A 15,479-nucleotide genomic window follows, 5' to 3' on the forward strand; every position below is an offset into this window, starting at 1 on the left:
AACATTATAACTAACCCTAACACTAACCATAACACTAACACTAATCCTAAGACTAACCCTAAACGGTAACCATTACTCTTACCCTAACCATAAACCTAACCCTAACCTCTAAGTCTAACCCTAACCCTAACCCTAAAACTAAAGCTAATGCTAACCCTAACCCTAAACCCTAACCCTAACCCTTACCTAAACCCAAACATAAACCTAACGCTAACCCCAAACCTAAGCCTAAACCTATTCATAACGATAACCCTAAGAGTAACCCGAACCCTCACACTAACCCTATCACTAACACCTAACCCGTAACCCTATGCTTAAACCTAACTCTAACTCTGACACTAACACCAACCTTAAACCTAAGCCCTAACACCTAACCCCTAACCCTAACCCTAAACCTAGCACTAACTCTAACCCTAACCCGAACCCTAACCCTAACCCTAACCCTAAAACTAATGCTAACCCTAACCGTAAAACTAATGCTAAACCTAACCTTAACCCTAACCCTAACCCTAAAACTATCCCTAACACCTAACCCCTAAACCTAACACTAAACCTAAACCTAACGGCAAACTTAACCCTAACTCTAAACCTAATCATAACCCTAACCATAACCATAACCCGAAGCCAAACCCTAACCCTATCCCTAACACCTAACACCTAACACATAACGCTAACCCTAACACTAACCCAAAGCCTAACCAAAACACTAACACTAAAGCCTAACCATAACCCAAAACGTAAAATGCTAGACTAACACAAAACCTAACCCTAACCCTAAACCTAACCCTAACCCTAAGCCTAACCTTAACGCTAGCACTAAACGTTAACCTAATCATAACACTAACCCTAACCAAAACCTGAAGCCTAACACTAACCCTATCACTCACACCTAACCCTAAACCTAACGCTAAACCTAATGCTAACCCAATCCTAAACCTAACCCTAACATTAACCCTTACAATAACCCTAAACCTAATCAAAACTCTAACCCTAAGCCCCAACACTAACATTAAACCTAAGCTGTAAACGTAACCCTAACCCTAACCCTAAAACTAAATCTAACCTAATCCTAACCCTAACACTAACCCTAACCCTAAACCCTAAACCTAACACTAACCCTAACCCTAACACTAAAATTAACCCTAACACTAACGTTAAGCCCAACGCTAACCCTAACCCTAACCCTAACCATAAACATAACAACCAACACTTCACCCTCACCCTAAACCTAACTCTAACCCTAACCCTAATCCCTCACACCTAACCCTAAACCTAAGACTAAATCTAACCCTAGCACTAACCCAAGCACTACACTTTACCCAAAAACTAATGCTAACCCTAAACCTAAACCTAACCCTAACACTAACACTTACCCTAAGCCTAAACCTAATCATAACCCTAACCCTAAGCCCTAACCCTAAACCGAACCCTAACCGTAAACCTAAACCTAAACCTAAACCTAAACCTAACCCTAAATGTAACCCTAAGCTCTAAAACTAAACCTAACCCTAAAACTAAACCTAAACCTAAAACTAAAACTAATCCTAAACCTAAGGTTTGGCCTAACCATAAGCCTAAATCTAAACCTAATGCTAACACCAACCGGAACCCTAAACCTATTCATAACCCTAACCCTAAGGTTAACAGGAAACCTAACACTAAACCTATCCCTAACACCTAACCCCTGACCCTAAGCCTAAACCTAACACTAAACCAAAACCTAATCCTAACCCTAACCCTAACCCTCACGCTCTAACCCTAACCGGAACCCTAAACCTAACTCTAAACCTAAACCTAAACCAAACCCTCTATCACAAACCATAAACATAATGCAACCCTAACTCTAACCCTCTAATGCTAAACCTAACCCTAACTCTCAAACTCTAACCCTAATCCTAACCCTAAACCTCTAACCCTGTAACCATAACCATAACCATAACTCAAAACCTAAACCAAACATTCTAACACTAATCCAAACCCTAACTCGAACCATAACTCTAAGCCTAAACCTAAACCTAACCCTCTAACACTAACGCAAAACATAACCCACCATTAACTCTAACCCGCTAACCCAAACCCTAACCATAAACATAACCATAACCATAACCCTAACCCTAACCCTAACACTAACCCGAACCTTAATCCTAACCCTAACCCTAACCCTAACGCTAATGCTAATCCTAAACCTAACTCTAAACCTAACCGCAAACCTAACCCTAACCCTAACCCTTACACTAACCCTAACATTATCCCTAAACATAAGCCAACCCTAGCTATAACCCTCTAACCCTAACTCTAATCCTAACCCTAACTCTAAACGTCTAACCCTAACACTATCCTTAACCAAAACTCTCTAACCTTCTAACCCTAACCCTAACCAGAACCCTAACCCTAGTGCAACCCTAACCCGCTAAGCCTAACCCTAACCCTAACCTTAAATCTAACACAAAGTCTAATCCCAACACGAACCCTAAACCGAACCCTAACCTAAACACTATCCCTAACCCTCTATGCCTAACCATAAACCTAACACTAACCCTAAACCCTAACCCTAACACTTATGCTATCCCTAACCCTAAGCCTAACATAATCCAAATCCTAACACTAACCCTAAAGCTAACCTTAAACCTAAACCTTATGCGAACCCTTAACCTTACCCTAACCCTAACCCTAACCCTAACCCTAAACATAACCATAACCATAAACCTAACCCTAACCATAACGCTAACCCAAACCTTAATCCTAACCCTTACCCAAACCCTAACGCTAATGTTAACCCTAACCCTAACTCTAAACCTAACTGCATACCTAACCCTAACCCTAACCCTTACACTAACCCTAACATTAACCCTAAACATAAGCCAACCCTAGCTATAACCCTCTAGCCCTAACACTAACGCTAACCCTAGCTCTAACCCTCAAACCCTACCCCTTAGCCTAACCCTAAACCTAAACCTAACCCTAACACTTACCCTAACGATAACATTAATGCTAACCCTAAACCTAACCCTAAACCTAACCCTAATGCTAACCCTAAGCCTAACCCTAACCCTAACCACAAATGTAAACCTAATCCTAAATCTACCCCTAACCCTAATGCTAACCCTAACCCTAACACTTAACCTAAACATAACCCAACCCTAACTCTAACCCTGTAACCCTAACCCTAATCCTAACCCTAACTCTAAAGGTCTAACCCTAACACTAACCTTAACCAAAACTCTCTAACCTTCTAACCCAAACCCTAACCAAAACCCTAATCCCTCACACCTAACGCTACACCTAAGACTAATCCTAACCCTAGCACTAACCCAAACACTACACTTTACCCGAAAACCAATGGTAACCCTAAACCTAAACCTAACCCTAACACTAACACTTACCCTAAGCCTAAACCTAATCATAACCCTGAGCCCTAACCCTAACCCTAACCCTAACGCTAACCGTAAACCTAAACAGAAACCTAAACCTAAACCTAAACCTAACCCTAACCCTAAATATAACACTAAGCCCTAAACCTAAACCTAACCCTAACCCTAAAACTAAACCTAATCCTAAAACTAAAACTAACCCTAAACCTAAGGTTAAGCCTAACACTAAGCCTAAATCTAAACCTAATGCTAACCCCAACCCGAACCCTAAACCTATTCATAACCCTAACCGTAAGGGTAACAGGAAACCTAACACTAAACCTATCCCTAACACCTAAGCCCTAGCCCTAAGCCTAAACCTAACACTAACCCAAACCCTAAACCTAACCCTAACCCTAAACGTAACCCTAAACCGAAACGTAAACCTAACGCTAAACACAGCCCTATCCTAAACCTATTCATAAACCTAACACTAAGGGTAACCCGAAACCTAACACTAACCCTATGCCCAACACCTAACACCTAACCCTAAGCCTAAACCTAACACTAATCTTAACCCTAACCCTAACCCTAACCCTAAACCTAACCCTAATCATAACCCTAACCCTAAGCTGTAACCCTAAACCAAACCCTAACCTGAACCCTTACCCTAACCATAATCTCTCACTCCAATCGTAAACCTTACCCTATATCTAACTCTAACCATAACCCTAAACCTAAATCTACCCATAACACTAACCCCAAACCATATCCCTAACCCTCACACTAACCCTAACCCCTAACACTAAACCTAAGTCAGACCTTAACCTTAAACCTATAACTAACCCTAACACTAAACATAACCCTAACACTAATCCTAAGACTAACCCTAAATGGTAACCATTACTCTAACCCTAACCATAAACCTAACCATAAACTCTAAGCCTAACCCTAACCCTAACACTAACCCTAAACCTAAACCTAATGCTAACACTAACCCTAAACCCTAACCCTAACCCTTACCTAAACCCAAACATAAACCTAACGCTAACCCCAACCCTAACCCTAAACCTACTCATAACCCTAACCCTAAGAGTAACCCGAACCCTAACACTAACCCTATCCATAACACCTATCCCGTAACCCTATGCTTAAACCTAACTCTAACTCTGACACTAACCCCAACCTTAAACCTAAGCCCTAACACCTAACACCTAACCCTAACCCTAAACCCTAACCCTAACCCTTACCTAAACCCAAACATAAACCTAACGCTAACCCCAACCCTAACCCTAAACCGATTCATAACACTAACCCTAAGGGTAACAGGAAACCTAACACTAAACCTATCCCTAACACCTAACCCCTGACCAAAGCCTAAACCTAACACTAAACCAAACCCTAATCCTAACCCTAACCCTAACCCTAACCCTAACCATAAAACTAATGCTAACCCTAACCCTAAAACTAATGCTAAACCTAACCTTAACCCTAACCCTAACTCTAACCCTAAACCTAACACTAAAATTAACCCTAACGCTAATGTTAAGCCCAACGCTAACCCTAACCCTAACCATAACCATAACACCCAACACTTCACCATCACCCTAACACTAACCCTAACCCTAACTCTAATCCCTCACACCTAACCCTAAACATAAGACTAATCCTAACCCTAGCACTAACCCAAACACTACACTTTACCCGAAAACTAATGCTAACCCTAAACCTAAACCTAACATTAACACTAACACTTACCTTAAGCCTAAATCTAATCATAACCCTAACCCTAAGCCCTAATCCTAAAGCTAACCCTAACGCTAACCGTAAACCTAAACCTAAACCTAAACCTAAACCTAAACCTAACCCTAACCCTAACCCTAAATATAATCCTAAGCTCTAAACCTAAAAATAACCCTAACCCTACAACTAAACCTAATCCTAAAACTAAAACTAACCCTAAACCTAAGGTTAGGGCTAACCCTAAGCCTAAATCTAAACCTAATGCTAACCCCAACCCGAACCCTAAACCTATTCATAACGCTAACCCTAATAGTAACAGGAAACCTAACACTAAACCTATCCCTAACACCTAAGCCCTAACCCTAAGCTTAAACCTAACACTAACCCAAACCCTAATCCTAACCCTAACCCTAAACTGAAAGCAAAACCTAACGCTAAACACAGCCCTAACCTAAAACCTTACCCTATACCTAACCCTAACCATAACCCTAAACCTAAATCTACCAATAACACTAACCCCAAACCATAACCCAAACCCTCACACTAACCCTAACCCCTAACACTAAACCTAAGTCAGACCTTAAACATAACATTATAACTAACCCTAACACTAACCATAACACTAACACTAATCCTAAGACTAACCCTAAACGGTAACCATTACTCTTACCCTAACCATAAACCTAACCCTAACCTCTAAGTCTAACCCTAACCCTAACCCTAAAACTAAAGCTAATGCTAACCCTAACCCTAAACCCTAACCCTAACCCTTACCTAAACCCAAACATAAACCTAACGCTAACCCCAAACCTAAGCCTAAACCTATTCATAACGATAACCCTAAGAGTAACCCGAACCCTCACACTAACCCTATCACTAACACCTAACCCGTAACCCTATGCTTAAACCTAACTCTAACTCTGACACTAACACCAGCCTTAAACCTAAGCCCTAACACCTAACCCCTAACCCTAACCCTAAACCTAGCACTAACTCTAACCCTAACCCGAACCCTAACCCTAACCCTAACCCTAAAACTAATGCTAACCCTAACCGTAAAACTAATGCTAAACCTAACCTTAACCCTAACCCTAACCCTAAAACTATCCCTAACACCTAACCCCTAAACCTAACACTAAACCTAAACCTAACGGCAAACTTAACCCTAACTCTAAACCTAATCATAACCCTAACCATAACCATAACCCGAAGCCAAACCCTAACCCTATCCCTAACACCTAACACCTAACACATAACGCTAACCCTAACCCTAACCCAAAGCCTAACCAAAACACTAACACTAAAGCCTAACCATAACCCAAAACGTAAAATGCTAGACTAACACAAAACCTAACCCTAACCCTAAACCTAACCCTAACCCTAAGCCTAACCTTAACGCTAGCACTAAACGTTAACCTAATCATAACACTAACCCTAACCAAAACCTGAAGCCTAACACTAACCCTATCACTCACACCTAACCCTAAACCTAACGCTAAACCTAATGCTAACCCAATCCTAAACCTAACCCTAACATTAACCCTTACAATAACCCTAAACCTAATCAAAACTCTAACCCTAAGCCCCAACACTAACATTAAACCTAAGCTGTAAACGTAACCCTAACCCTAACCCTAAAACTAAATCTAACCTAATCCTAACCCTAACACTAACCCTAACCCTAAACCCTAAACCTAACACTAACCCTAACCCTAACACTAAAATTAACCCTAACACTAACGTTAAGCCCAACGCTAACCCTAACCCTAACCCTAACCATAAACATAACAACCAACACTTGACCCTCACCCTAAACCTAACTCTAACCCTAACCCTAATCCCTCACACCTAACCCTAAACCTAAGACTAAATCTAACCCTAGCACTAACCCAAGCACTACACTTTACCCAAAAACTAATGCTAACCCTAAACCTAAACCTAACCCTAACACTAACACTTACCCTAAGCCTAAACCTAATCATAACCCTAACCCTAAGCCCTAACCCTAAACCGAACCCTAACCGTAAACCTAAACCTAAACCTAAACCTAAACCTAACCCTAAATGTAACCCTAAGCTCTAAAACTAAACCTAACCCTAAAACTAAACCTAAACCTAAAACTAAAACTAATCCTAAACCTAAGGTTTGGCCTAACCATAAGCCTAAATCTAAACCTAATGCTAACACCAACCGGAACCCTAAACCTATTCATAACCCTAACCCTAAGGTTAACAGGAAACCTAACACTAAACCTATCCCTAACACCTAACCCCTGACCCTAAGCCTAAACCTAACACTAAACCAAAACCTAATCCTAACCCTAACCCTAACCCTCACGCTCTAACCCTAACCGGAACCCTAAACCTAACTCTAAACCTAAACCTAAACCAAACCCTCTAACACAAACCATAAACATAATGCAACCCTAACTCTAACCCTCTAATGCTAAACCTAACCCTAACTCTCAAACTCTAACCCTAATCCTAACCCTAAACCTCTAACCCTGTAACCATAACCATAACCATAACTCAAAACCTAAACCAAACATTCTAACACTAATCCAAACCCTAACTCGAACCATAACTCTAAGCCTAAACCTAAACCTAACCCTCTAACACTAACGCAAAACATAACCCACCATTAACTCTAACCCGCTAACCCAAACCCTAACCATAAACATAACCATAACCATAACCCTAACCCTAACCCTAACACTAACCCGAACCTTAATCCTAACCCTAACCCTAACCCTAACGCTAATGCTAATCCTAAACCTAACTCTAAACCTAACCGCAAACCTAACCCTAACCCTAACCCTTACACTAACCCTAACATTATCCCTAAACATAAGCCAACCCTAGCTATAACCCTCTAACCCTAACTCTAATCCTAACCCTAACTCTAAACGTCTAACCCTAACACTATCCTTAACCAAAACTCTCTAACCTTCTAACCCTAACCCTAACCAGAACCCTAACCCTAGTGCAACCCTAACCCGCTAAGCCTAACCCTAACCCTAACCTTAAATCTAACACAAAGTCTAATCCCAACACGAACCCTAAACCGAACCCTAACCTAAACACTATCCCTAACCCTCTATGCCTAACCATAAACCTAACACTAACCCTAAACCCTAACCCTAACACTTATGCTATCCCTAACCCTAAGCCTAACATAATCCAAATCCTAACACTAACCCTAAAGCTAACCTTAAACCTAAACCTTATGCGAACCCTTAACCTTACCCTAACCCTAACCCTAACCCTAACCCTAAACATAACCATAACCATAAACCTAACCCTAACCATAACGCTAACCCAAACCTTAATCCTAACCCTTACCCAAACCCTAACGCTAATGTTAACCCTAACCCTAACTCTAAACCTAACTGCATACCTAACCCTAACCCTAACCCTTACACTAACCCTAACATTAACCCTAAACATAAGCCAACCCTAGCTATAACCCTCTAGCCCTAACACTAACGCTAACCCTAGCTCTAACCCTCAAACCCTACCCCTTAGCCTAACCCTAAACCTAAACCTAACCCTAACACTTACCCTAACGATAACATTAATGCTAACCCTAAACCTAACCCTAAACCTAACCCTAATGCTAACCCTAAGCCTAACCCTAACCCTAACCACAAATGTAAACCTAATCCTAAATCTACCCCTAACCCTAATGCTAACCCTAACCCTAACACTTAACCTAAACATAACCCAACCCTAACTCTAACCCTGTAACCCTAACCCTAATCCTAACCCTAACTCTAAAGGTCTAACCCTAACACTAACCTTAACCAAAACTCTCTAACCTTCTAACCCAAACCCTAACCAAAACCCTAATCCCTCACACCTAACGCTACACCTAAGACTAATCCTAACCCTAGCACTAACCCAAACACTACACTTTACCCGAAAACCAATGGTAACCCTAAACCTAAACCTAACCCTAACACTAACACTTACCCTAAGCCTAAACCTAATCATAACCCTGAGCCCTAACCCTAACCCTAACCCTAACGCTAACCGTAAACCTAAACAGAAACCTAAACCTAAACCTAAACCTAACCCTAACCCTAAATATAACACTAAGCCCTAAACCTAAACCTAACCCTAACCCTAAAACTAAACCTAATCCTAAAACTAAAACTAACCCTAAACCTAAGGTTAAGCCTAACACTAAGCCTAAATCTAAACCTAATGCTAACCCCAACCCGAACCCTAAACCTATTCATAACCCTAACCGTAAGGGTAACAGGAAACCTAACACTAAACCTATCCCTAACACCTAAGCCCTAGCCCTAAGCCTAAACCTAACACTAACCCAAACCCTAAACCTAACCCTAACCCTAAACGTAACCCTAAACCGAAACGTAAACCTAACGCTAAACACAGCCCTATCCTAAACCTATTCATAAACCTAACACTAAGGGTAACCCGAAACCTAACACTAACCCTATGCCCAACACCTAACACCTAACCCTAAGCCTAAACCTAACACTAATCTTAACCCTAACCCTAACCCTAACCCTAAACCTAACCCTAATCATAACCCTAACCCTAAGCTGTAACCCTAAACCAAACCCTAACCTGAACCCTTACCCTAACCATAATCTCTCACTCCAATCGTAAACCTTACCCTATATCTAACTCTAACCATAACCCTAAACCTAAATCTACCCATAACACTAACCCCAAACCATATCCCTAACCCTCACACTAACCCTAACCCCTAACACTAAACCTAAGTCAGACCTTAACCTTAAACCTATAACTAACCCTAACACTAAACATAACCCTAACACTAATCCTAAGACTAACCCTAAATGGTAACCATTACTCTAACCCTAACCATAAACCTAACCCTAAACTCTAAGCCTAACCCTAACCCTAACACTAACCCTAAACCTAAACCTAATGCTAACACTAACCCTAAACCCTAACCCTAACCCTTACCTAAACCCAAACATAAACCTAACGCTAACCCCAACCCTAACCCTAAACCTACTCATAACCCTAACCCTAAGAGTAACCCGAACCCTAACACTAACCCTATCCATAACACCTATCCCGTAACCCTATGCTTAAACCTAACTCTAACTCTGACACTAACCCCAACCTTAAACCTAAGCCCTAACACCTAACACCTAACCCTAACCCTAAACCCTAACCCTAACCCTTACCTAAACCCAAACATAAACCTAACGCTAACCCCAACCCTAACCCTAAACCGATTCATAACACTAACCCTAAGGGTAACAGGAAACCTAACACTAAACCTATCCCTAACACCTAACCCCTGACCAAAGCCTAAACCTAACACTAAACCAAACCCTAATCCTAACCCTAACCCTAACCCTAACCCTAACCATAAAACTAATGCTAACCCTAACCCTAAAACTAATGCTAAACCTAACCTTAACCCTAACCCTAACTCTAACCCTAAACCTAACACTAAAATTAACCCTAACGCTAATGTTAAGCCCAACGCTAACCCTAACCCTAACCATAACCATAACACCCAACACTTCACCATCACCCTAACACTAACCCTAACCCTAACTCTAATCCCTCACACCTAACCCTAAACATAAGACTAATCCTAACCCTAGCACTAACCCAAACACTACACTTTACCCGAAAACTAATGCTAACCCTAAACCTAAACCTAACATTAACACTAACACTTACCTTAAGCCTAAATCTAATCATAACCCTAACCCTAAGCCCTAATCCTAAAGCTAACCCTAACGCTAACCGTAAACCTAAACCTAAACCTAAACCTAAACCTAAACCTAACCCTAACCCTAACCCTAAATATAATCCTAAGCTCTAAACCTAAAAATAACCCTAACCCTACAACTAAACCTAATCCTAAAACTAAAACTAACCCTAAACCTAAGGTTAGGGCTAACCCTAAGCCTAAATCTAAACCTAATGCTAACCCCAACCCGAACCCTAAACCTATTCATAACGCTAACCCTAATAGTAACAGGAAACCTAACACTAAACCTATCCCTAACACCTAAGCCCTAACCCTAAGCTTAAACCTAACACTAACCCAAACCCTAATCCTAACCCTAACCCTAAACTGAAAGCAAAACCTAACGCTAAACACAGCCCTAACCTAAAACCTTACCCTATACCTAACCCTAACCATAACCCTAAACCTAAATCTACCAATAACACTAACCCCAAACCATAACCCAAACCCTCACACTAACCCTAACCCCTAACACTAAACCTAAGTCAGACCTTAAACATAACATTATAACTAACCCTAACACTAACCATAACACTAACACTAATCCTAAGACTAACCCTAAACGGTAACCATTACTCTTACCCTAACCATAAACCTAACCCTAACCTCTAAGTCTAACCCTAACCCTAACCCTAAAACTAAAGCTAATGCTAACCCTAACCCTAAACCCTAACCCTAACCCTTACCTAAACCCAAACATAAACCTAACGCTAACCCCAAACCTAAGCCTAAACCTATTCATAACGATAACCCTAAGAGTAACCCGAACCCTCACACTAACCCTATCACTAACACCTAACCCGTAACCCTATGCTTAAACCTAACTCTAACTCTGACACTAACACCAGCCTTAAACCTAAGCCCTAACACCTAACCCCTAACCCTAACCCTAAACCTAGCACTAACTCTAACCCTAACCCGAACCCTAACCCTAACCCTAACCCTAAAACTAATGCTAACCCTAACCGTAAAACTAATGCTAAACCTAACCTTAACCCTAACCCTAACCCTAAAACTATCCCTAACACCTAACCCCTAAACCTAACACTAAACCTAAACCTAACGGCAAACTTAACCCTAACTCTAAACCTAATCATAACCCTAACCATAACCATAACCCGAAGCCAAACCCTAACCCTATCCCTAACACCTAACACCTAACACATAACGCTAACCCTAACCCTAACCCAAAGCCTAACCAAAACACTAACACTAAAGCCTAACCATAACCCAAAACGTAAAATGCTAGACTAACACAAAACCTAACCCTAACCCTAAACCTAACCCTAACCCTAAGCCTAACCTTAACGCTAGCACTAAACGTTAACCTAATCATAACACTAACCCTAACCAAAACCTGAAGCCTAACACTAACCCTATCACTCACACCTAACCCTAAACCTAACGCTAAACCTAATGCTAACCCAATCCTAAACCTAACCCTAACATTAACCCTTACAATAACCCTAAACCTAATCAAAACTCTAACCCTAAGCCCCAACACTAACATTAAACCTAAGCTGTAAACGTAACCCTAACCCTAACCCTAAAACTAAATCTAACCTAATCCTAACCCTAACACTAACCCTAACCCTAAACCCTAAACCTAACACTAACCCTAACCCTAACACTAAAATTAACCCTAACACTAACGTTAAGCCCAACGCTAACCCTAACCCTAACCCTAACCATAAACATAACAACCAACACTTGACCCTCACCCTAAACCTAACTCTAACCCTAACCCTAATCCCTCACACCTAACCCTAAACCTAAGACTAAATCTAACCCTAGCACTAACCCAAGCACTACACTTTACCCAAAAACTAATGCTAACCCTAAACCTAAACCTAACCCTAACACTAACACTTACCCTAAGCCTAAACCTAATCATAACCCTAACCCTAAGCCCTAACCCTAAACCGAACCCTAACCGTAAACCTAAACCTAAACCTAAACCTAAACCTAACCCTAAATGTAACCCTAAGCTCTAAAACTAAACCTAACCCTAAAACTAAACCTAAACCTAAAACTAAAACTAATCCTAAACCTAAGGTTTGGCCTAACCATAAGCCTAAATCTAAACCTAATGCTAACACCAACCGGAACCCTAAACCTATTCATAACCCTAACCCTAAGGTTAACAGGAAACCTAACACTAAACCTATCCCTAACACCTAACCCCTGACCCTAAGCCTAAACCTAACACTAAACCAAAACCTAATCCTAACCCTAACCCTAACCCTCACGCTCTAACCCTAACCGGAACCCTAAACCTAACTCTAAACCTAAACCTAAACCAAACCCTCTAACACAAACCATAAACATAATGCAACCCTAACTCTAACCCTCTAATGCTAAACCTAACCCTAACTCTCAAACTCTAACCCTAATCCTAACCCTAAACCTCTAACCCTGTAACCATAACCATAACCATAACTCAAAACCTAAACCAAACATTCTAACACTAATCCAAACCCTAACTCGAACCATAACTCTAAGCCTAAACCTAAACCTAACCCTCTAACACTAACGCAAAACATAACCCACCATTAACTCTAACCCGCTAACCCAAACCCTAACCATAAACATAACCATAACCATAACCCTAACCCTAACCCTAACACTAACCCGAACCTTAATCCTAACCCTAACCCTAACCCTAACGCTAATGCTAATCCTAAACCTAACTCTAAACCTAACCGCAAACCTAACCCTAACCCTAACCCTTACACTAACCCTAACATTATCCCTAAACATAAGCCAACCCTAGCTATAACCCTCTAACCCTAACTCTAATCCTAACCCTAACTCTAAACGTCTAACCCTAACACTATCCTTAACCAAAACTCTCTAACCTTCTAACCCTAACCCTAACCAGAACCCTAACCCTAGTGCAACCCTAACCCGCTAAGCCTAACCCTAACCCTAACCTTAAATCTAACACAAAGTCTAATCCCAACACGAACCCTAAACCGAACCCTAACCTAAACACTATCCCTAACCCTCTATGCCTAACCATAAACCTAACACTAACCCTAAACCCTAACCCTAACACTTATGCTATCCCTAACCCTAAGCCTAACATAATCCAAATCCTAACACTAACCCTAAAGCTAACCTTAAACCTAAACCTTATGCGAACCCTTAACCTTACCCTAACCCTAACCCTAACCCTAACCCTAAACATAACCATAACCATAAACCTAACCCTAACCATAACGCTAACCCAAACCTTAATCCTAACCCTTACCCAAACCCTAACGCTAATGTTAACCCTAACCCTAACTCTAAACCTAACTGCATACCTAACCCTAACCCTAACCCTTACACTAACCCTAACATTAACCCTAAACATAAGCCAACCCTAGCTATAACCCTCTAGCCCTAACACTAACGCTAACCCTAGCTCTAACCCTCAAACCCTACCCCTTAGCCTAACCCTAAACCTAAACCTAACCCTAACACTTACCCTAACGATAACATTAATGCTAACCCTAAACCTAACCCTAAACCTAACCCTAATGCTAACCCTAAGCCTAACCCTAACCCTAACCACAAATGTAAACCTAATCCTAAATCTACCCCTAACCCTAATGCTAACCCTAACCCTAACACTTAACCTAAACATAACCCAACCCTAACTCTAACCCTGTAACCCTAACCCTAATCCTAACCCTAACTCTAAAGGTCTAACCCTAACACTAACCTTAACCAAAACTCTCTAACCTTCTAACCCAAACCCTAACCAAAACCCTAATCCCTCACACCTAACGCTACACCTAAGACTAATCCTAAACCTAGCACTAACCCAAACACTACACTTTACCCGAAAACCAATGGTAACCCTAAACCTAAACCTAACCCTAACACTAACACTTACCCTAAGCCTAAACCTAATCATAACCCTAAGCCCTAACCCTAACCCTAACCCTAATGCTAACCGTAAACCTAAACAGAAACCTAAACCTAAACCTAAACCTAACCCTAACCCTAAATATAACCCTAAGCCCTAAACCTAAACCTAAACCTAACCCTAAAACTAAACCTAATCCTAAAACTAAAACTAAACCTAAACCTAAGGTTAAGCCTAACACTAAGCCTAAATCTAAACCTAATGCTAACCACAACCCGAACCCTAAACCTATTCATAACCCTAACCCTAAGGGTAACAGGAAACTTAACACTAAACCTATCCCTAACACCTAAGCCCTAACCCTAAGCCTAAACCTAACACGAACCCAAATCCTAAACCTAACCCTAACCCTAAACCTAACCCTAAACCGAAACCTAAACCTAACGCTAAACACAGCCCTAACCTAAACCTATTCATAACCCTAACACTAAGGGTAACCCGAAACCTAACACTAACCCTATGCCCAACACCTAACACCTAACCCTAAGCCTAAACCTAACAGTAATCTTAACCCTAACCCTAACCCTAACCCTAAACCTAACCCTAATCATAACCCTAACCCTAAGCTGTAACCCTAAACCAAACCCTAACCTGAACCCTTACCCTAACCATAATCTCTCACTCCAATCGTAAACCTTACCCTATATCTAACTCTAACCATAACCCTAAACCTAAATCTACCCATAACACTAACCCCAAAC

This window comes from Cavia porcellus, unplaced genomic scaffold (genome assembly GCF_034190915.1).
Source record: "Cavia porcellus strain 051 isolate PalLab524CR breed Dunkin Hartley unplaced genomic scaffold, mCavPor4.1 scaffold_7, whole genome shotgun sequence".
NCBI lineage: Eukaryota > Metazoa > Chordata > Mammalia > Rodentia > Caviidae > Cavia > Cavia porcellus.